Here is a 21,879-nt window from a genome sequence, read left to right as displayed (position 1 = left end):
TATCGCATCAATCCGTTCCATAATTTCAGCTACTTGTCATTTTTTGCGAATTTTGAGATCGCACTTCTGTAGTTATGAGACTGAAGAATTCATGTTACAAATTTGACAAAGATATTCAACGTATTGAAGGCAGGGTTTATTCGGAGGAAAAATATCGCGTTCGATACTGATATCGCAACTGCACTCGAATGCGATAGTTTTCCTCTGGAAAAACCCTGCCTTCAATAGTTCAATAGTGCAAGTGCAGTTTCGATATCAGTATCGAATGCGATATTGTTCCTCTGAATAAACCCTGCCTTCAATACGTTGAATATCTTTGTCAAATTTTTAACATGAATTCTTTAGTCTCATAACTACAGAAAAGCGATCTCAAAATTCGTAAAAAATGACAAGCAGCTGAAATTATGGAACGGATTGATGCGATACATCGCACGTCGCTCTGACACAAAAAATGGCAACCGTCGAATCACCTCAACAAAAAATTTCTGTTACTTTGTCGCACTGTGCGGTAATAATTTCAATAATATTGTCTACGCTTCCAAATGACGTGTTGTATTACCGCTGTCCCCTTCCGAGCATCAAAACGGATCTGAAGTACCTGTCTCCCGTAAGACCGCTTGATCCGCGCGTCGGTAAATTCGATTCACTTCAAGCATCAGTGCGCCTGCAATCTCGTGGATATGCAATTCAAACAGCACCGAATAAACTTCCAGCGATTATTCGCAGTGAGCTTGTTTTCATCAGTTGATTGTTGAGTAACCGGACGTACTTAATGATATATCCCATGATATGCTTTAAGTGTCACTCAAACAAGCGATGTTTTAACATTCTGCACCGGTTTATTCACGTTTCAAGAAATGTTACTGTCTCAAAACCTGTTCTTGCCCACAAACTGTTATACATCCTCGTGCGCGTGTAGCCTAATTAGTCTGCAGGTTTGATGTAATACTTTTTCGGAAGAAAATGAAGTCATCATCATGTTATGTATAGATATCAACACCAGAAGATTTAATAGGAAAGAAGTATTCTAAACAAGGTCTGTTTAGTAAAATTTACCATTAGAATTATAATTTATCTGAGTCCCTATAGTATTAACAAAAGTAAAGAGTGTGATAAATAGAGAAATTTCCGATTTTTAATTTGAGGAATCGGAATATTAGGTATTCCTAGAGAAACATACCTCATACAATTAGAGCTTTTTGGGTCAGTACCTGCCTAAATTCAGATTAGACAAAATATATAATGGAGAAAAATGCTAAAACCTAAAATAAATCCATCAAGGTTAGTATTGAGGGATACATTCTTGCGTTTATTTTCTTGTATTCTTATCCTTATGATAAAATAAAATAACTGATCGACTTCAAAGTGAATTCTATGATCAAAAATAATGAAGAAAAAAAAATAGTACAGATCATGATAACTTGTTTAAATTACACTCCTGAACGAGCCGTGATAAATTGACTCATTTAGATGAATTAGATTTATTGGATCTATAAGTATTCTTTTTTGAACACACCACTGCTGAAAACCAACTTTGAAGTCTTCCAATCCTGCAACCAAAAAAACAACCTCTGTAGCCTACTGTGGCCTCCGTGGTATAACGAAAACGCACAACTACAACACCATTAAAATGCACGAGGAAAAAGATAAATACTCAACCTATATTTGTTAATCACTTTTTCCTGAGCATTTTCTTGGTTTTGATCTTGAGTTAGTGTACGACGTCGATATTTCAACAATATTGGCTCTCTAATTTACTTCAGAGCGGGCTGTTTCTTCTGGAAGAATATTAAGAATTTCTGTTTTTGTATTTTATTTTATCTAATTTATTTTACATATCGTGTTCTTTCTTTTGATAAATGAAATATTTGAATAATAAATCATCTCGTTCGGTGCTAATAACTGAATCTATGACTTTGCTCACCCAATTTATTCACTTTCATTAAAGGAATTTCAGGAAGTCTGTTGAACAGAGCAATGATTATAAATTGCACGTATCGAATGCATCCGTAGGCTCCATAGCTTCTGAAAATTTCACCGCACATATCATACTGACTTATTTTTTCAGTAGATATATCAGGTTGATTTCCATGATTTTTCGGCCTTCGGCCCTTGATCAGCCGAAATTTTCAAATGTTATCAAGTCCCGTATTGCTGTACAGCAATAGGGTGATTTAAAAAAAAATATCGGTCTCAGATCTTAGTTACCAGTAGTATTTCTGGAAGATATAGCTGACCAGAGAGTAGAGGTGAAGTGAGTAGAAAAATTTAAGATTAATTCATGAATTCTCTTTTTTAGACAAAAATTGTGATTTTCCGTACATTTACTAATGTCGGAAAATATTAAAACAAAATGTATGTTTTGAATATCGGCTGCCAGTAGACATTTTAAAAGACAGAATACTAAAGTAGAACTGTGCAAAATTTGGGCAAGATCAGACTGTATTTATGAGGATGCGCACCTCTCTTACGCGCTTTAAGATTGCCCATCGAAAATTACTTTATTAGCCGTAACAAAATTCAATCCGTGGAAAAACGCGCAGCGTTTTTTCTGTGTGGAGATGCGCCCCTAGATATAGATTGCCCATCGAAAATTACTTTATTAGCCAAAACGAAATTGAATCCGTGGAAAAACGCGCAGGACCAGCGTTTTTTGCGTGTAGGGGAGATGCGAACCCCCTTAGAATAGTCCGATCAAGCCTAAATTTTGCGCGGCTCTAATCTGGTATTCTGTCTTGTAGATTTTCCCCTGGGAGCCGAAATTCCAACTCGCAAGGTATTTTTAAATCGTCCCAAGGTCAAAATACTAAAACTCACGATTTTTTGAGGGGGGGGGGGAGGGGCTCGCACCCTCCAAAAATTAACGGGCCGATTTTTCTCAGATTATTTCTTGCTATCTCTATAAGAATGTCTTCTATTGGAACAAAAATACGAGATTGAAAATTTTCCGATCCACGCTCAGAGAGGCATTCGTTGAGATTGGGATACATGGCGGCCAGAGGAAATCCCTCTGTGAGGATATGAAAAAAGTGGGAAGTTGGGCTTTTTGTCGGACTCGGGGATTATTTCGCGAGCAATTTGACATCCCAGATGGATTTCGTAAAGTGGAGCTCCCGCGTCCGCACCGACCGCAATCCTCGCTCAGATATCTTACGCAGATATGCTATCCGCGAATTAAATCATCGTTACGTTGCGTGACGTCATTCGCGATTATCGTGATCTCATACCCGCGAATCCTCAAGCATCCGTCTACATCCGAATCTTCATTTCCGTTGAAAACGCTCCCAAGTATTTTGATCCGATGACGTAATGCTCGAAAAGAGGGGGTGGAGAGGGATGTACGATGACACGCATCATACCACATTTTTAGCGGTCTTACGGAGACTTCAAATGGATCGTATTTTGCAAAAAAGAACCAAGGGCATTCCAATGTTGCTTGGATTGAACAACACACAGTTTTTGAAACACAATTACTGAAATCATGCAAAAAATTAAATTTACAAAGGTAATTTTCGTCATGAATGTATAGTTTATTGAGAGTAAAGATGAATTTTCTGTAGATGATCAGTTTATTTTTGCAAGGTAAACAGGCCCGGACTTAGGGCGTGTGCAGGGCGTGCGGCGCACACGGGCGCCAGCCTTTGGGGGGCGCCACGAAAGAAGAAGAGAGGGAAAAAAGGGGGGAAAAGGAAAAGGAAAAAAAGGGAAGAAAGGACAAGGGGAAAAAGGAAACGAAAACAAGGTTGGGCAGTGAAAGCAAGGAAGAAGGGGGGAAATTGAAGGAAAAAGGAGGCAAGAAAAGTGAAAAGAGAGTCCGCGAGAAAGGGGGGGGGCATAAAAACCATAGACAAAATATAAAGAGAATTGCCGTCTAAAGGTAAATTTTCAGGACAAAAACTCCACCTGGTCCATAGACGGTCAGGCGCCCCTTGACCCTAAATTTGCAGCTGTACATGCAGAAATACAAGAGTAGGCATGTAGTAAGGGGGCTCCATAAATCCATCGAACAGGAGCCAACATAGCATTTTAGGCCACGTCCGCCATCTTGGATTTGAGAATTTTTAAACATAGTAAAAATTCGAGTTTCCGGTCGAAAAATACCCTCAGACACCGAGTTTCAAAAAAATCCATCGAACAGGGGCCGACATGGCATTTTAGGCCACGTCCGCCATCTTGGATTTGATAATTTTCAAAAATCGACTAAAAATTCGAGTTTCCCGTCGAAAAGTACCCCTGATCCCGCGGTTCACAAAGCTCTAACGAACAGAAACGGAGGCCAGAACCGGGGCTCATTTTAGGCCACATCCAACATTTTGGAGTTGAGAATTTCAAAAAATTGACTAAAAATTCGAGTTTTCCGTTGAAAAATACCGTGCGATACCGCGTTTCACAAGACTCGAACAAACAGAAACCGAGATAGCATTTTAGCCCACGTCCGCCATCTTGAATTTGAAAATTTTAAAAAATGGACTAAAAATTCGAGTTTCCCGTCGAAAAATTCCTCCTAACACCGAATTTCAGAAAAATTCATCGAACAGGGGCCGAGATAGCATTTTAGGCCATTTCGGATTTTCGAATTTTGAATTTTTTTGAATTTTGACAGATTTTGATTTAAAATTCCCAAAATCGAAGCTCAGATTCGGATTCCTCGTAAAAAATCGATGCGATTTCATGTATCATACCCTGACACCGAATTTCAGGAAAATCTATCGAACAGGAGCCGAGATGGCATTTTAAGCCACGGCAGTCATTTCAGATTTTCGAATTTGGAAAATTTGACTTAAAATGCGTGATACCCAAAATCGAAGTTCAGATTCGGATTCCTCGTTAAAAATTGATACAATTTCATGTATCATACCCGAGCATAGCGTGAAGGAAAGAGACGTAACGTAGACATACTGATTCGAGCATATGAATCCAACGTGGCAACATGGGTATGTGCTCAGTGGGTCAGCGGAGGAGGAAGAATAAGAATTTATCGTGAGGAATTCCTCGGGACGAAACCGAATGCTTAGCGCCGGCCGGCGCCTCACCGTTCGGTTGCATCTCGGGCGACCGGCGCGGCGGCGTAGTTCAAAGAGAATCTATACGCGTCGTTAAACCTTTTCCTTCACGCTATTTTAACATATGATACATGAAATCTCATCAATTTTTCACGAGGAATCCGAATTCGAGCTTAGATTTTGGATATTACGCGTTTTAATCTATTTAAAATCGTAGGAGAAATTACAGAATTGTCCTTGAAAATTGATCACACATTAGTGATTTTTTGCCGCATTTGTCTTCTACGTTCACGTAATGAAATTGGATCAACAGTTGACCCATCGACTGGTCTAGCCTAACCCCCCAGAATCGGTCTAAAGGGCGAACGATTTTATCAGATAAGATGTGCGGTCCTAGTTTCCGGGCAATTGCGGTTTGATGGAAGCTGCGATGAGGAGAAACGGAAGATATGCAAAACTCGGGCGGATATTAAGTGAGAAACCAGGTAGGGGAAAGGCTTTCTTCCCGAAAAGTTAGTGCTCGGGCCGACTTACATGGTCACTGGAGCATTGTAAAGCAGGTTATGGGAAACTATTTTTTTGCAGCAACAACCAATTGGATCGCATTTTGCAAAAAGGAACTAAGAGCATTTCAATGTTGCTGGGATTGTGCAATATAGGTACATTCTTTGCAAAAAGTAAACTTTGCGACGGTAATTTTCGTCTTGAATTCATAGTTGATTGGGAGTAGAGGTGAAACTAGTTTAGATGATCGTTTATGTTTGCAAGGTTAGCGACATGGGAACGCTCTTGGTTGCACAAGCTTAGCAACATTGGAATGCTCTTACTTCCTTTTTCAAAATGCAATCCAGTAAGTAACTCGTGCTAGTTTTTTACCAGCGCTGATCATAAGCCGTGTGATAAGCAGTTCTAAACTGTTTTAAGAAAACCAAAGAGTAACGCACACGAGGAGGCAATATAGTAGAACCAAAGAGGAAGGATTGGTTAATTCGTGTAGGTAATGATGAATTTGAAATCTGGAGAAATACGGCTATTTTGAAAGAAAATACATGAGACGTTTCGCCAGAAATTCCGGGCATTTTCAATCGGAAAAAGGTTACAATTGGCATTACGAATCACAATTAATGTTAAAGCAGATTGAAGGAATTTTAGCGTCCTATCGCCCAACCCTGGTGTTGACAAACGTGAGATTCTCCTCATCATCCAATTGCGTCAGCCTTTTTATAAATTACTCTATGTTGACTTTGCAAAGCTAATTGAGACCGCAGAAAGTTCAGTTGTTGAAGTGGTAGAACACCCACACCTGCCGACTAATATACCGTGAAACTGAGTTGCCGAACTTGAAAACCAAATCCTGCTCTTGCACCGCACGATTTGAGGAGGTGCGTGCGTTGTGAGGTTTGGCAGCAAGGCTCAATTGTTGCTTTTTTGTGGATTTTGGCGGCGCGGCCGACCTACATCGACGCGAAATATTACAAGTGCGCGCGAAACGGTCCATTCGAATTCCTCGTTGACCGTCGCGACACTGCACACAGATAAGTGGTAGCCGCTAATGCTGCCGTGTTAAGGAAGAACGCCGTATGAACATTCAAGAGTTGCCAAATCTCCTTCGATTAAATGTTCATTTTTGAGGAAAGCTATGCATATTTTTTCTTGACATCTTCAGGAACTTTAGATGAAATTGCAAACAACATTATTTGAAAAATTTGAAGAAAATATTCAAAAATTTATCAGGAAATTCGCGTTTTATGAAAGGAAATTTTGCAACGCCTGAAGGTTCATACGGCGATTTTCCTTAGCACGGCAGAGGTGAAGCAACGTTGAAGCATAAATTGTTGACTATCGAAAAGTAGGCGCCTCTTTGAATGAACCAGAAATTATAGCTCTTTACTGAAGACGTTTGTAAAAGACAAGGCACGAATTTAAACATTCTATTACATGTTTCTTAACCCAAATTTCACGTGAAACACGAGTCGTGCAACGAAAATTATTGAAATTGACTCCTAACCAAGATAATAACGCTTTCAGATGCATGATTTTTAACTTCCTGCTCATAGGAAAAACAATAAAGTACTCGAGTTCCATCGCATAAGAAATTTGACCGCATACTCTGCGGTATGAAAAGATAATGACCTCAATCTTGACACGTCGGCTCAGCTGTAGCAAGTTGCTTACACTTTAAACGATAAAGGGTGGAAAAGAAGAGATGCTCAATTGAGGATCCTGCCGAAACCGTTGTTGTGCACAATGTGAGTCACGAATAGAGTACCTGGGTGAATTCAAATAAGGATCAAATTCCAGGCTCTATTTCCTCCCAAAAATTTTTTGTGAATTTTTGGGCAAACCAAACTTTTTTTTGACTATCATTAGGTGTAGACTTATAGGAAATATAGCTCGTCGAGCTTAATAGTTGGGCTTAAACCGAATTTCCACCGTCAAGCGTATCACTATACCCAAAATTTGCCGTAATTTTGCCTGATTTCCCAAATTTTCATCTCAGAGGTGACGTATAATACTTTTAATTAAAAATTGAACAAAATTGTCATAAAAACATCGTCGAGCACTAAATTAAAGCATAATTGAAAACACGTATCCCTTTCATATCTTGCAGAACCAACAAAATTGAGGAAAAATTATCCGTCATGAAAGATATCTGGAGCTTATTCTGCTTGTCTTTCAGACAGTTCCGTCTTTTTATCAAAATGCGCACTGTTTTCCTTTAACACGAAAGAAGCTTTTATTTCTTGGAATATTACAGTACAAAATGAATCAAAAACACCGAATTTTAAAACTTCGAGTGGGCGTGTACCCGCTGAAGTGAAGATAAAGCCAGGAAAATTTTGAGGACTTACATTAACATAACAATTACACCGGTCAACGTTTTTTTTTTTTTTTTTGATTTTCCGAAGATTTGCCAATGGTTTCGGAGTAGATTTTTGACGCTGATTCTGAAGAACACCTCCATTTACCTGTATCAGTGCGATTTATCCTGGGAAAGTTCGGAATTTTTCCGGAAAAATCGGAATTTTCCTTAAAAATCTAGCTTTTCCAGAAGAGTCAATTTCCCTATTAAAATTTCCTTTCTTTTCCTTATACCATGGTTTTCCGGTCCAGTTTCATTAAAATCAATTAATTAGTCACCGAGATAGTGTTTTTAAGCCACGGCCACCATCTTAGATTTTCGAATCTTGGAAATCTGACTAAAATTCGAGTTCCCCATTCTAAAATACCCGCGGGTACCAAGTTTCGCGTAAATCGATTGATTAGGCGCTGAGATAGCATTTTAGGCCATGTCCGCCATCTTGAATTTTCGAATTTTGAAAATTCGACTAAAAATTCAAGTTTCCCATTGAAAAGTACCCCCGGGTACCAAGTTTCACTTTAATCGACTGATTAGGTGCTGAGATAGCATTTTAGGCCACGTCCGCCATCTTGGATTTTCAAATTTTGAAAATTCGACTAAAAATTCGAGCTTCCCATTGAAAAAACCCCCGTATACCAAATTTCACTTAAATCTGTCAAAAAGAGCGCCTACAGGGCTTAAACAAACAAGTCTCAGTTGATTAGGCGCTGCGATAGCATTTTAGGTCATGTCCGCCATCTTGGATTTCGAATTTTCAAAATTTGACTAAAAATTCGAGTTCCCCATTGAAAAATACCCCGGGTACCAAGTTTCACTTAAATCGGTAGAAAAGAGCGCCTACAGGGCTTAAACAAGCAAGTCTCAGTTGTAACAGTTTTCCACTCCGTCCCGCATTAAACTGGGACACTGGGACAGGATGGAAACATATGGACAGGATGGAATAAGCTGTTTTTTAAGCTTATCTCTAACAATAAAGACAATTTTGGTGTTTTTTTCACGGAATATTTAGTAGCACGTCCTAGAGTATCGGAATAAGAGAAAATTGTCCCTAACGCACACTTCGAAAGTATTTTACGAGCTGATATTAGTATGTGTGTGTGTGTGTGTGTGTGTGCTTGACGCCCTGTTAGTTATCGTGTATAGCATTTTGTTTGGCATCGTTAATGGCGTTAATCTTGCACAAAAATTTGCGAATTTCAGAATTGTTGCCATCTGCGACGTGTGCTGCGTTGCTGACTACTATTCTCGAAAGGTTGTTTTTGGAATATAATCCTTAAAAACCTCGTTTACGGTAATCATTTAGAGCTAATTACATCGTTGCCATGTCTCTCCTGACTGTTGCTGACTGCTGCTCGGGACAATGATTCTAGCGCGTGAAAAAGTTTTTGATGGAGCAAAAAAGAAATTGACATATTTTTTCTCTCAAATTCAAGAGTATTACCTATCATCTCCAATAAAGTTTTCTTAAATAATCACTCTAGTTATGCTGCAACATCGATTTAAAGTCAAGAACCAGACACGGGGGACACGCAAATTTGGGACAAATGTAGGAAATTTGCACATTCAAAGTTTTCCTAAATTTTTATTTCAGTCCAAATAAAGTGGGAAATAGCATGTAATAGTCAACAATAGTGTGGAAAATGAGAAAAAAAATTTGAACTGCCCATTTTTCTCAGATTATGACGATTAAAACAGCTCGGGACACCAAATTAGACGCTTATTTGAACTCACCCTTTCTATTGTTTTTCATTTGACGGGGCGATTCAAATTGTCCGTAACCAGTGTAAAATAAAAATGTTAATGTCTTGAGATCGAAGAGTCTCAAGTTAAATCGAGTTAATGTCTAACAGTAGATTTCAGGAATTTGGCTTGGGAATCGTGTTATACGTGGAATTTTTGGTTGTGTCACATGTATAAAATGCTTAAATTCGTACCTTATTTACTGGTCCATCAATGTAATTGAACGTATTTCTGTAATTCGGAACTATGTGCATCAAGACATGAGCCCTGAGACCAACAAGGATATATGCGTAACAGGGCTCACGTCATAATGCACATACAGAAATGCGTCAAATTGAGAGACTTTAACGCACGGGTAGAAAACTAAGAAAACTTTGTTCAGCGTCCCTCCGCGTTTTTCAAATCATTCTGACGGTCATTCTGACATGTTTCAAAAGCCAAGAGAAAAATGTTGGCAAATACGGTTGCTATTATGAACGTATCCGTTTTCGATTATTTTTTGAATGGAATGGATGCAACCCTGAACAGCTTATTACCTCCATTTTACATTCTATACCTTTCCTCTTGTTTATTCTTTCACAGGAAAAATAATGCAATATGAGGCCTCGAACTTCCCGTTGATTTTCTCCGATTAGTGAGGTGTTCGTTGGGGACACCTCGATGAAAATGGCCGAATGGCAGATCGATCGATTCATTGCAAAGCAGGTCATGCCACCGGTGGTGGTTGCATTTCCCGAGTTAAAAATATTTGTAGAAATTTACCGATTACGCTTTGCCAGAATGGGCTTCAATGAATTTTATTTTTTCATTTAGTGCACCACGCATGGACAGCTGAAGACGAATTTACAGAATGACTTCACTCAAATGAAACAGTCGATTTGAAAAGGAACGAAAGTACTGAAAGAAGACTTGTTGGATGAGCTAAACAAGCAAATCTACATTGCGGTGTTTCAACATCTCATCTTTTTCAATTTTTTGGGAGGAAACTACCCACATTTTTGTCTTAAAACTGTGCGGCAATAACTTTCATATGGGCAAAGCTAGGAGCAATTTCCAAAGGGGGATATTGGATGGTTTCCTTCCAAAAAAAAAAAAAAAAAAAAAAAAATGGGAGATGAGATCTTGCCACAACCGCAATTTACAGGTGACCGTTTTGCTTAATCTTATTAATTTTCAAACAGAGGAGTCGTCTAGTTTAACGGTTATAAAACAGTTTTCAACGGGAAGTTGGACGGATTCAACCAGAATCAGCCTATTTGCATTTCACGCGTTCCTAATTCCTCTCAAGTTTTATTTTATTATTTGTTTTAAATATGTAACCAAACGACATAACGAATTTAAACTTTTTGTGAATTTACCTTAATTATGAAGAATAAGCGTCATATGGCACAAACAAAAAACTAGAAGAAATTGGTAACGCCGGGTGTAGTTGGGCTGGTTCCTTCCGAATAAATCTGCTCAATTTTTTTTCCACCAGTACTTCAAGTCCAAGGAAGAACTACGTGTGTACATTGAGACATTACTATATTTTCGTCCGACAACTTATTAACTCTTGAGGAAAGCAACAATAATATTTACGGGGCTTGAAGGACGAGCCTCATAAGTGCAGATGCCGATAAAATTGAGATATTCATTATTTCAAGTAAAACCAGTCTCAATGCATATTCTGTGAAAAAGTCGGTTCCGAATTCCAATTTTTAAGTATCAATAAGGCAGTTTGAACTTTCTCTTCGCCATAAGGATCCATGTGATTTCGAATCTTCAAACTCGTATTTCTTGAAATAGCAAAAATTGCACTTATGCGCCTTGTCCTCCAAAGCCTCTCATTTCAATTTGAAATTTTTAAGTAATTTGGCTTAAATTGTGAATACAATTCTATAAAATATGAATGAACTTCAAGAAATTGTTGTTTTTATTCACAGTAATTTGGTGACATATGAACATTCCGAGACGTTTTTTTCTTAGTATGACTGACAATGAACGAGTTGTGGATGGTTCAGTAGAGTATATTTAACCAGATTTGACCTATTATGTTCCAAGTCGGCTGACTCCCTCTCATGCTTTATTTATTTATTTATTTTTTGTTGCAAAAATCAAAATAACATCACCCCTTGAAACTCTCTGTAAATTTCTTTACAGTTATAAAAAATTAAAATTCCTGAAATTTCAAGATAGATTGTCACTGAGTCATTTTATTATCTTAAAAATAATAAAACTCAAGAGGAGATCAGGCAACGTTCGGCGTAGTTAGTATGAGTCTTGTTAAATCTGTCCAATTATTTTTGGTACTGATAGTTGCCGTGAAGTTGAATTTTAAGCTGACAAGTTTAGGTGTCAGATAATTATAAACATACGGTAAGCTACGGCAAATTTTCTAACCGTCAATGCAAAATGTCAAATAAAGGCTTAGAATTTTTGGTTCAAAGTCCTTGACAAGAAATTGTTGAGATGCTTTAATAATTAATTTAAGCGACTGCATGGTTTTTGTGAAGCATTTCCAGCGAGCCCGAAACTCGCAAGCAGGGCTGCCAAAATATGTGACGAAAGAATTATTCACACGCAGTGATGAATAAAAATGCTAATTTCCAACACGATCTTGCGCTCATGTTTGCAGGTCGTCAAACTTGACCAACTTTGCTCGTTCATTTGACACAGATTTAGTGTTGTGGTTGCCAAAAAAAGAATATTTTTTATTGACTTCACCTCACATTTTTTCATGCATCTCAGTTTGTCTTAGCGGTGACTTTCAGCTAACATTTGCCACCGGTGACAATTGAACGGTTATTAAAATGAAAGAGCATACCCAAGAGAACTAATGGTATGGTGCATGCATAAAATTTCTCAAGGCATATTTTTGGTGTACCACAATAGCTCCTAATTGTGTCATGCCAATTTAAAACGAACGGGTTTTGTAATAATTTTTCCTTATTCTCAAATAAATAATGGATGTCTCAGTGCCAATGAACGTTAAAGTCGTGTAGAGGTCATCCCCTTAAAACATGTTGAACTGCTCGCTTTTGGGGTTTATTTATAATTAAATTATTTTCTCCTCAGCTGAATCTAAAATGCTTGCGCGATGTTGAAATATCCTGCAGTCGCTATACTTTACGTAACACTGCAATTTTCATTGAAAAGTGATGCCCTTAGAATTCTGCTCACGTCTTGTGATTAGATTTTTTCATCTAGTATGATCTTTAAAAAACTCACATACGGACAAACTAAGTTTTAGTATTTGTCTATAATTCATTTATGTGCGTGCTATCGACTGTATTCCTGTGAATTGTGCGTGTTCATTATTCGCATTATCTGTTTCAGCTGCCAACAATCTTCAGATACAAAACAAAAGTTACTAAAGACTTTCATAAAAGAAAAAAAAAAAAAAAATCGAATTTATATCCATTTGTTCAAATCATGTTTATCCCTGTACTTATACCATATTACCTCTGAAGATGATCAAACACGATTGAAAAGCTTAAAGTAATGTAATACATATTTTTGTAATTACGCAGTTCGGTACTAAGCTATTTTTTCTACCTTCATATTGTCAATGTTCTAACTGTTGAACGCATCATGTTCAATTAAAAAAAGAGTATATCGTTGGTTATCAGAGTGTATAGATTAAGTTCTGATATTCAGGTGGTTTCTTTCCAGATTAATGAGATTTTCCTCTGCTAATATTCATTGCGGTGTTGGAGGGGGGGGGGGGGTTAAATCAACTGAGAACTATAAAATGTATCAATTAGTATTGCCTGACCGAATAGATGCATAATTGCTCTTTCTGTGAGAGAATCACCGAGAAAAACTAATTGTGTGGGAATCATTCAACCTATAATTCGAAAAATTGCCATCCTTCAGTTTGATTCAATGAATGTGTTTAAAGCCACGCCAGAAATCGCAGTTAACGAAAAAAAATCTGATCGGTCTGATTACTTTCCTTCAAACGGCTCCTTTCACTGATACTTGCAAAAAATGTTCGTGCAGCGCGTTTTTTATGGCGTTTTTAGGTTTTAAGTCTTAAAAGCATGCTCAGTACCACTTCATTGTGCAATGTGTGCCGCTTGGATTACGACATTGTCATTAACAGAAACCGCCACTTTTTCGCTGCAGCTTACGGAAACAAGTGACAACTAATGAACGTATAATTAAAAAAAGTATATGGACTAAGTATATGTACAGATATGCGAAGGAGACAGAAAAAAACAGCTAGTGTACAAGTTAACAAGTCACCAACAAGCCCATTTTACAAGCAGTAAAAAATAAAAAATAAATAAAATAAAACTGAGGTTTGTTCTTTGAATGACAGTTAACTTGATGACGTTTTCAACTAAATAAATTTATTTTCCTCTTAACTGGAGTTCTGATCAAGTCAGCTGTAATCCTTGGTTGAAATAAATCTAGTTCCAAGAAACGTCCGGAACTCTGGTTACACAGACTAGTTTTTTTAGCTGAAATAAATGCAAAATCAAAACACGAATATACTGCACTCTCCTTGCACTCTTATTGTGCAAAAAGAGTTGGCACTGTCTCCTATCTTGGTCAGGTGCAAACACGTGTACGTGTTCCAATTTTTTATCAAAGCTTTTGGTACAATTAAAATTGCCCGTGCAGGTTTTCTTGTTGTTTATTATCATTTAATTAACCCACTTAACTCTTTATGTTTATCTCCCTAAACTGTAAAAAAGGGCCTAATAACAATACGCTGGTTCCAATAATTTATATGTAAAATATCTTCTTTCAGAATACCGTTCAACCAGTGCTATGAGAGAAAATTGACGTAGCTGAGTCGATAAAATGCATTAGCAAATGCATCGGTAAAATAAACAACATGAAACTGGTTTTTAGAGCATACAGTTGCCAATCTATTCCAGTTTGACGTACAGTTTCAGCCCAGAATTATTATGGGGCACGTACCTCCTCAGACAAATTAATGATTCGAAGCTTTAGTGCGCGTAGCCACTTTTCTCATCAATTTAATTACTCGGACAATTATTGCTGTTTTTTTGCGAGGCCTCCCGTTTATACGTCCAGTAACTACCTCCACTGCCCAATCCTTTAATCTCTCTAGATCTCATTTTAGGCAAGTTTAATGGATTTTTACGAAAATCAGCAAGGGAAGTGGGGATAGACTCCCAGTGAACCTGTGATGGAATTGAAGTTTTTATCAGTTGATAATTGTCGCGAAATCGATACGTTTTCCTCAAAATAATGTCATCAAGTTCCAGGATCAGTATAGCTTCAAACTCTATTTCCAGTGTTAGTGCGATCCAAGTTTCAGTTAGCTTCGCCTATTTAAATCGTTTCTACGAGGACAACGTGCTCCGTTTAAACTAATAATCGTAAAAGGTAACTCATTCTGTCATTTTTGCTCAAGTTAGGATAAGTCTGGTATGGTTGGTCAGTGCTGTTTCCGACCGGAAACTTGGAGGGAAAAACTGTGACACGATAGGAGTATTTAGGCTCTGCACATGACTATTTCGCCTTCAATTCTTGAGGTAGGCCAGGAAACTACATCTGCGCAGCGATATTTATTTATTCGGGAGGGTATTGTACGGTCAACAAGCCCGTTTGCCTTTCAGTAAATATTAAACTGCATGTTATATTTTTGAAGCAGCTCTGTTGTATTCCATTCCTTTGATTTGTGGTATAAATAATATGAAAGTTAAGTTCTATAAATGTATGCAAACAAGTCTAAAAAAATACTACTTTTTAAAGAAATGTTTAACTTCCTTTTTCAAATATTAAGGGCAAAAACTACGATACATATACTTTTCAGAGTTGTTAAACACATTTTCCATCCTTAAATTTTATCCCTTGTAAAAGTTATTTAAAAATATTCCCAAAAATGGTTTTCTGAAATGAGCATTTGAACATTTTTTTTAAGAGTTGTATTTTTCAACCCCCCCCCCCCCCCCCACGGAACAAGGATCAGAAATGAACCTGGAAAAAGATGAAAAAATATAGTATCAACACAGCCGAAGACAGGAGAGATGTATTCGGGCCTCTTTTTAAACTCTCCTCCAGAGTCTGAGTGACACCTCATTGACAGCGTATAGCAAAGCATTGAGAGCTCACGCTTCGCGTCATCGCGCCTTCAATTTTTCAGATGCAGCACGGTCGTCCATCAAGTACGAATAGTTGTATCTCTGCGCCGTCGTAAACGCGCATCCTTTCCCGCGCTCTTTTTCCATATTGTGTTTGTTTCCGTTTGTCTTATTCATAGTGGTGCTTCGAGCATACTACGTGAGTAACGTAGCCAAAGATGTAGGAGAGATATTGGCCTCGTTTTTTAAACTTTTCTCCCGAATCTCACTCGCAGCAAGAGCAAAGCATCGCGAGCTCACGACTCACGCCATCGCGCCTTAAATTTTTCATATTAACGGTGAAACTATCAGACCACGTATCTCGTTTGTGGTGTTTAATAATCTCTGCTGCCATTTTATTTTTGTAAAGGAAAACAAGCTAATATCATTTCTTGAAGTTTTTACAAATTTTTCTTCACTCGAAGAAGGAAAATCACGGAAGTTTTCAAGTATTGACGTTGAGTAATTTTTCATCCAAAATATAAAGTATGACAGGAAGTCTGCGACGTTGCAAACCGAAATACGTGGTCTGGTAGTTTCACCGCCGATATGCAACGTGAATTTTCATCTTTCACGAATAGTTGCATCGCGTTCAAATGTGTCTTACCCTTGAAATTTGAGATGAGTTAGGGGGTTAAGTTTGCTCGAAATATGACATGGTATGTCCAAATCAATAATCATTTTGAAAAGGAAGAAATATGTTCAAAGGTATCTCAATTCGCCTAAAAATCGAACCGACTTTCGCTTCTAACGGAGTTACACTTAGCGGATGAAGGAGGGGTTGATAAAGCGTTGGCATGCGGGGCCGGGTTGAAAGGGTGGTCACATGAGCCGCGGCCCGTGGTGGCAAATTTTACAATTTTTTTAAATGTAGGTATAAAAAAATCGGATTCAGAAAAAAACTACAAACGAGAAAAGCCAACAAAATCTCTTATTTCCTGAGAGTAAAGTAATTTCTAATTATGTCGTCTTTCGATGATACAAGAGACAGCACCTTTAATTAGTCGAGTTTTAAGAGAAACCAAACACGCAATTTGGCCCGGAGCGGCGCGGCGCAAAGAGCAATGATGACGAGGACTTGAGATAAAAAGGAGAAGCCCTTGGCGCGGCGGCGGTCGGCATGTAACACATATTAGCGCCTACAAAACTGCATGAATACTTCACGCATTGCGTCTAACACAGTGCGGGCAGCAGCGGTCGGCAGGAAACGCAAAGCGCCTACAAGACTGCATGAATACTTCAAGCATTGCGCCAAATACAGTGCGGTCAGCGCGGCGTGGCGGCGGCCGAAGTTAAAATTATTAAACCACATTATGTTTGTTCCTCATAATATTTTCGCTCGATACTTAGAAATGGAAGGCCTTGTCCACACAGAGATAAGTTTACAGAACTTAACTTTCGCGCAAAGTGCCGTGAAATTTTGCTAGTAGTGTTGACAGGGCTTTCGCAAAAAATGTGTTCAACACAAGTATACGCGTCTTTTGTACTCCTTTCCCTCCGGCACGTTCACTTGATGGTTTTTATTGATGTCTCAAAACGAATGAGAAGGGGGCGGGAAAATACAGGCGGCCCATGGGCGGCAAGTAAGTATATCCGGCCCTGTTTGGATGTCAACAAAAAGGTGAAAATTTCACAGAAAAGTGTTTCCGCTTCAGAAAGTAGTTGTTGGACATTTGTTCACCACTATCATGCGCACGAGCACCTTTCCTTACTCCTCTCTTCTCCCATTCATTTGAGAAAGATTTCGCATATTTTCTCGGTCATAATTTTTTCTCTCTTCTTATTTTGCTATCTGTCAGGGGGGCGGGTTTTCCGCGCGCCAAGGGGGTGTATCTGCCAATGGCAGATTGGCCTTCCTTACGGCCAGTCCGATCCTGCTGAGCAGCATATGTTGGAATAGGTTTACATAGTCTAATAGGTATTTTCTTTTAAAATAACTATTGATAGACGTACTTAAATTAAATTGGTCATTGAGTTAAATAAAAAAGAACTATGTGCAAAGGATGCTTGCTACATAACTATTTTCCATTTCATTCATTTGCTCATCGCCACTTTAAGAACAAACGAGGGGAAACAGCACAACAGGTACCTCTTGAAATGAACAATCTTATCTGGCTTTTCCCACCAATTGCATTCTTAACACTATTTGTAGTGGACGAAATCATCTTCGATCTAAATAATAACTGAATAATTTGATAAATCCTATCTCTCCGAGCAGTCTACAAAAGGGTAGAGGGATACTCAGCCTGATGCACGTTGATGCTTTAATTTTTTTTTGGGAGGGGGGGTTCTGCCCTCTTAAAGGGTGATCTCGGGGGGTGGGGGAGAGTTCGGGCGCCAAATTTTGAGGGTGCACGCACCTATCCCTCCAGAGTATGAGTATTGATCGTAAACTGAATGTGGAAAAAAGTGGACATGTGTGGTTTTTTACTTTGCCAATTCAGACGACATCGCCCCAGTATCAGTTTATGATTTTTTTATATTGGATTTGAAGAGGAGGATTTGAAGCGACAATTTAGAATTTGCGCACACAAATTTTATTGCTTCATCTGAGAGTGCCTAATGAGCTGAGTTCGCAGTATTTTATTTACTTTTTTTCTGACATGGGAAATTTGAGAATTTTTTTTTAAAAGTGAGAAAATGTGCAGCCTTATTGCATCATCTGGCGGCATTTTCCATTTAAACACATAAATTTTAGCAGGTTAGGTTATTTTGTCATTTTCTCTCCAATAATTGTTCAATTTAGAAACCAAGGACATCCTCATGCTCAGTTTTCTTAACAGTTTCATTTTAAACATGGAATTTACAAAATGTCAGACACCTGCAAATTCTCTAATTCGGGGAAGCGGAGATTTTCCTGCGGATGCTCCTCTCTTAAGTGCTGGCTCTCTTCTCTAGAGACGGATCCAGCAATTTGGCAACACTGGATTTCCTCCATTTAACCCTATGCTAAATAATTGATTCTTGTCGGAGCACTTGGCCCCTCCAAGAATCGATACATTTTCATAGCTTTAAATGGAGAAAAGGCAATGTTGCCAATTTGCTGGATCAGCCAATGCCGGAGCCCTCCTCGGGGAAGTTGTGCGAGCGTCTTTTTCATTGCTCCTTGTTCTGGTAATGACGGTGTCGGAGGCAGTGCTGCCATGTTATTTTATCAAAAGATTCCGAAATAATTCCGATTTCCGGAAACATTTCGACTGCCACAGTTCCGGGAAAAAGTTCTGAGAAATTCCGGGGGAAAAATTTCAAAATACGCCGGGATTCGGTTACGAAGATCGTCAAATTTGATCAAATAAATGGTCAAACTGGCGAAAAACCGTAAATTTCGAGGGAATTCCGTAAACAGCTGAAAATCCCGGGGATGCAGGGGATTCCGGGAAAAGTTCCGATTGTTTGGAAAGTTCCACATTTGGGAATGAATCCATAGGCGGTTCTAGACCTTCATGCTTGGGGGTGCCCAGAGGTGGAATATTCCGCAGACCTGTCCCGAAGGGTACGGTCGCTTAGGGGAGGCCTATGTCTCGGCCCTCCATTTTATCCCTTTCTTACCCTCCTTTCCTTTTCTCACCTCCTTTTTACTGATACCCATAAATTCAATGTGGAAAATTTTCAGCAAAACTTTCCATCAAAACTACAATCTTACCATAAAAAAACAGTAAAATCTTTGTAAAACACGGCTATCAATATTTATTCTGTTTAAAAAATTTTCAATTAATTGCTGGGATTTTTTCTCAGTGTGAGCGAATACAGAATCTTTAAAAGCAGTAATTCCACGGTTCCGATAACCGTGCTTAATTTTTGCACGGCACCCATTGGCACCCCCGAGAACCGCCTATGAATGAATCCCGGGAAATGGGAGCACTGGTCGGAAGACGGTTAGGGATAGCGCGAAATTTGGGAGGATGGGTCGGGTCGGTGGAGCCCTCACACGTCTGTGGAGCGAGATGGAAGCTGACGAGATGAGTGTGAGTGTCCTCATCGCCCGCCGCGCCACCCAGCGCCACCTCTTCCCGCGGCCACCGCCAACCACATCCACTTTCCATCTCGTTGTGTTTGTTTGTGTTTCCGAGTGCGCACACAAGACCAGGCCACCACAAGACCAGGCCACCACGTGCCCCTGCTCCCAGTCCCGGCTCCCGAGCAGTTCTAGTTCCCCCTCAGTTCTAGTTCCCTCTCAGTTCTAGTTCCCGCTTCCTAGTTCGCCTGTGATAGTGCACCATTGTGTTTTATCATGCGAGAGGATACTTGCTAAACGCCCGATAATCACCGAACCAGTACGTCATTTTCTATTTCTAGACCTCTTTTCACAGTCTTTGCTCCTGTCTGTCACATTTCAAATTGGGGGAAAACCGTTTCATTGCGCTGCAGATTTAAAATAAGAGGGTCTTGGAGGATAAGGCGCATGAATGGAGTTTTTGCTATTTTGCGTGTTTGAAGTTTCGAAATTTTATGGATCCTCATGGCGGAAAGAAAGTTCCAACTGACTTTTTGATGCCTAATATAAGGAATTTGGGAGTAAATCTTTCATAGAACATGCAATAAAACTAGTTTTACTTGAAATCATTAATATCTCATTTTTTTTTAAAAAAAACACCCTCATGCGCCTTGTTCTTTAAGCCCCTCACATGTTCTTGCGGAAAAATGACAATTTATTATGCTAAATAGAAAGTTAGTTGTGGCAATATCTGTTGATATGATATGTTTCTGGTTGTGATTTCATCGTTTGGTATGAGTACACGTTTTTTTTTTTTTTTTTTTTTTTTTGACAAAGCATTTGTTTCGCCGCAATAAGTAGTTTACTTCTGTGAGTTACATAGATAATTACTAGGCACCTAATATAGGCTTCGAGTTCGTACGTTATGTGTCCTTTTAGTAATTTGCCAATCTTCACTGAAAACGTATTTATCACGGTTTCCTTGTTGCGCTGCAGAGCATACTTGTCGCGTCTCAGAGGTAACATAGTATCAGATACGCGGAATAGGTATAATTATTTATTGTAATGACAAAAGACCAATTATTCTGATGGAATCCTCTGATGTTACTGGACGTTTTTTTTTTTGTGTGACGAGGGTGGCTTTCTACATCATTTAGTTTATTTCCCGGAGTGTGGACTTGCTTTTCATTCCATTTGCCTTTATGGACACTCGAATTGCGCCTTATCAGTGTTTTATGTTTAAGATATGCCCAACAGACAGCAAATTAGTAAATTGGTATCAAGATTTTCACTTGACGCAGAGATCTGACGGACACTGTTATTTCCCTGCTTCTTTTTGAATTTTCAAAAAAAAGGCTAGATTTTAAAAGCCACACCGTTTCTCTTTGAGACTGCGGAGCGCCCGTCAGCCATTGGATTGCTTAGAGGCCTCATAGTATAGTCCCTAATATATTTTTTTTGACGAAATGCGATGCTTAATCATCAAGTTGGACATCCAAAACGCTAACATGGATTATTTTTTCTTATTCTGAGACTTCTAATGAAGACATCTCTAAAACTTACACGTATTATCGGTGTCAGTTGCAGAACATAATTGATTGCTAGAAAAAAAAATGAGCAAATGAATATGAAAATTTCACATTTTATGGCGGAAATAAGACGAGGAAAAATCAACGATTCTTTGCTTCTCTGATACTGTGAAAATTTGAGGCAATGGATACGCGTATACCTCTTAACATTGGGAGAGGAGAAAGTTGGTCGATAATTTTGCAACTGCATTTGAATGAAGGTTTCATTAGGGCTCACTCACAGTCAACAAGTACTCGATCATGGTATTATTTTGACATGTTGCTCAAAGAACTCGTGATTTGAGATTCAATTATTCGTCCATAGAGCCGTCACGTCAAATACCTGGCACGCTCAGAACTCCAAATTTAGAGTTTTCTAGATGATTCAAACCTACTTGTAAATTCGTACTGAGTATACTTTTTTTTTTCTTCGCTCTATTTCTTCAGAGTTTTCTATAAGAGGTAACTTAAAAAAAATGTTGCAACTCGTTTTAAATGTTCGGGAAACATCAAATCGAAAGTTTTAATTTTCAAGATTGGGGATCGCTTTTACTTTGATTCGAATGAGTCATATCACTGCTGACTCGATCCATTTAGATACAGCAAATGAAACAACAGTTGCAGCAAAAATGTTTTTAATTACCATAAAAAAATTCAAAGGAAATCATAAAGGCCATTTCGTAGCTGATTT

General features: G+C 38.6%; 1 protein-coding gene across 4 annotated transcripts in view; it reads left to right on the top strand.

Moving 5' to 3' along the window:
- The window catches only part of LOC109035991 (uncharacterized), a 94,053-nt gene that overhangs the window by 23,360 nt on the left and 48,814 nt on the right, over window positions 1–21,879 (top strand). Inside the window, exons 1-2 of one of the 4 annotated variants that reach the window (XM_072296526.1) lie at window positions 19,681–19,841; window positions 19,876–19,960. The exons of 1 other annotated variant lie outside the window; for it this stretch is intronic. The gene's annotated coding sequence lies outside the window, so the exon portion shown is untranslated. Of the gene's footprint in view, window positions 1–19,673; window positions 19,961–21,879 lie in introns of those variants that run through there. 2 more of the 4 variants (XM_072296528.1, XM_019049876.2) reach the window with 2 other exon arrangements.

The sequence above is a fragment of the Bemisia tabaci genome, chromosome 2, assembly GCF_918797505.1.
Source record: "Bemisia tabaci chromosome 2, PGI_BMITA_v3".
In the NCBI taxonomy this organism is placed as follows: domain Eukaryota; kingdom Metazoa; phylum Arthropoda; class Insecta; order Hemiptera; family Aleyrodidae; genus Bemisia; species Bemisia tabaci.
This window is presented reverse-complemented; position numbering and strand designations above follow the sequence as displayed.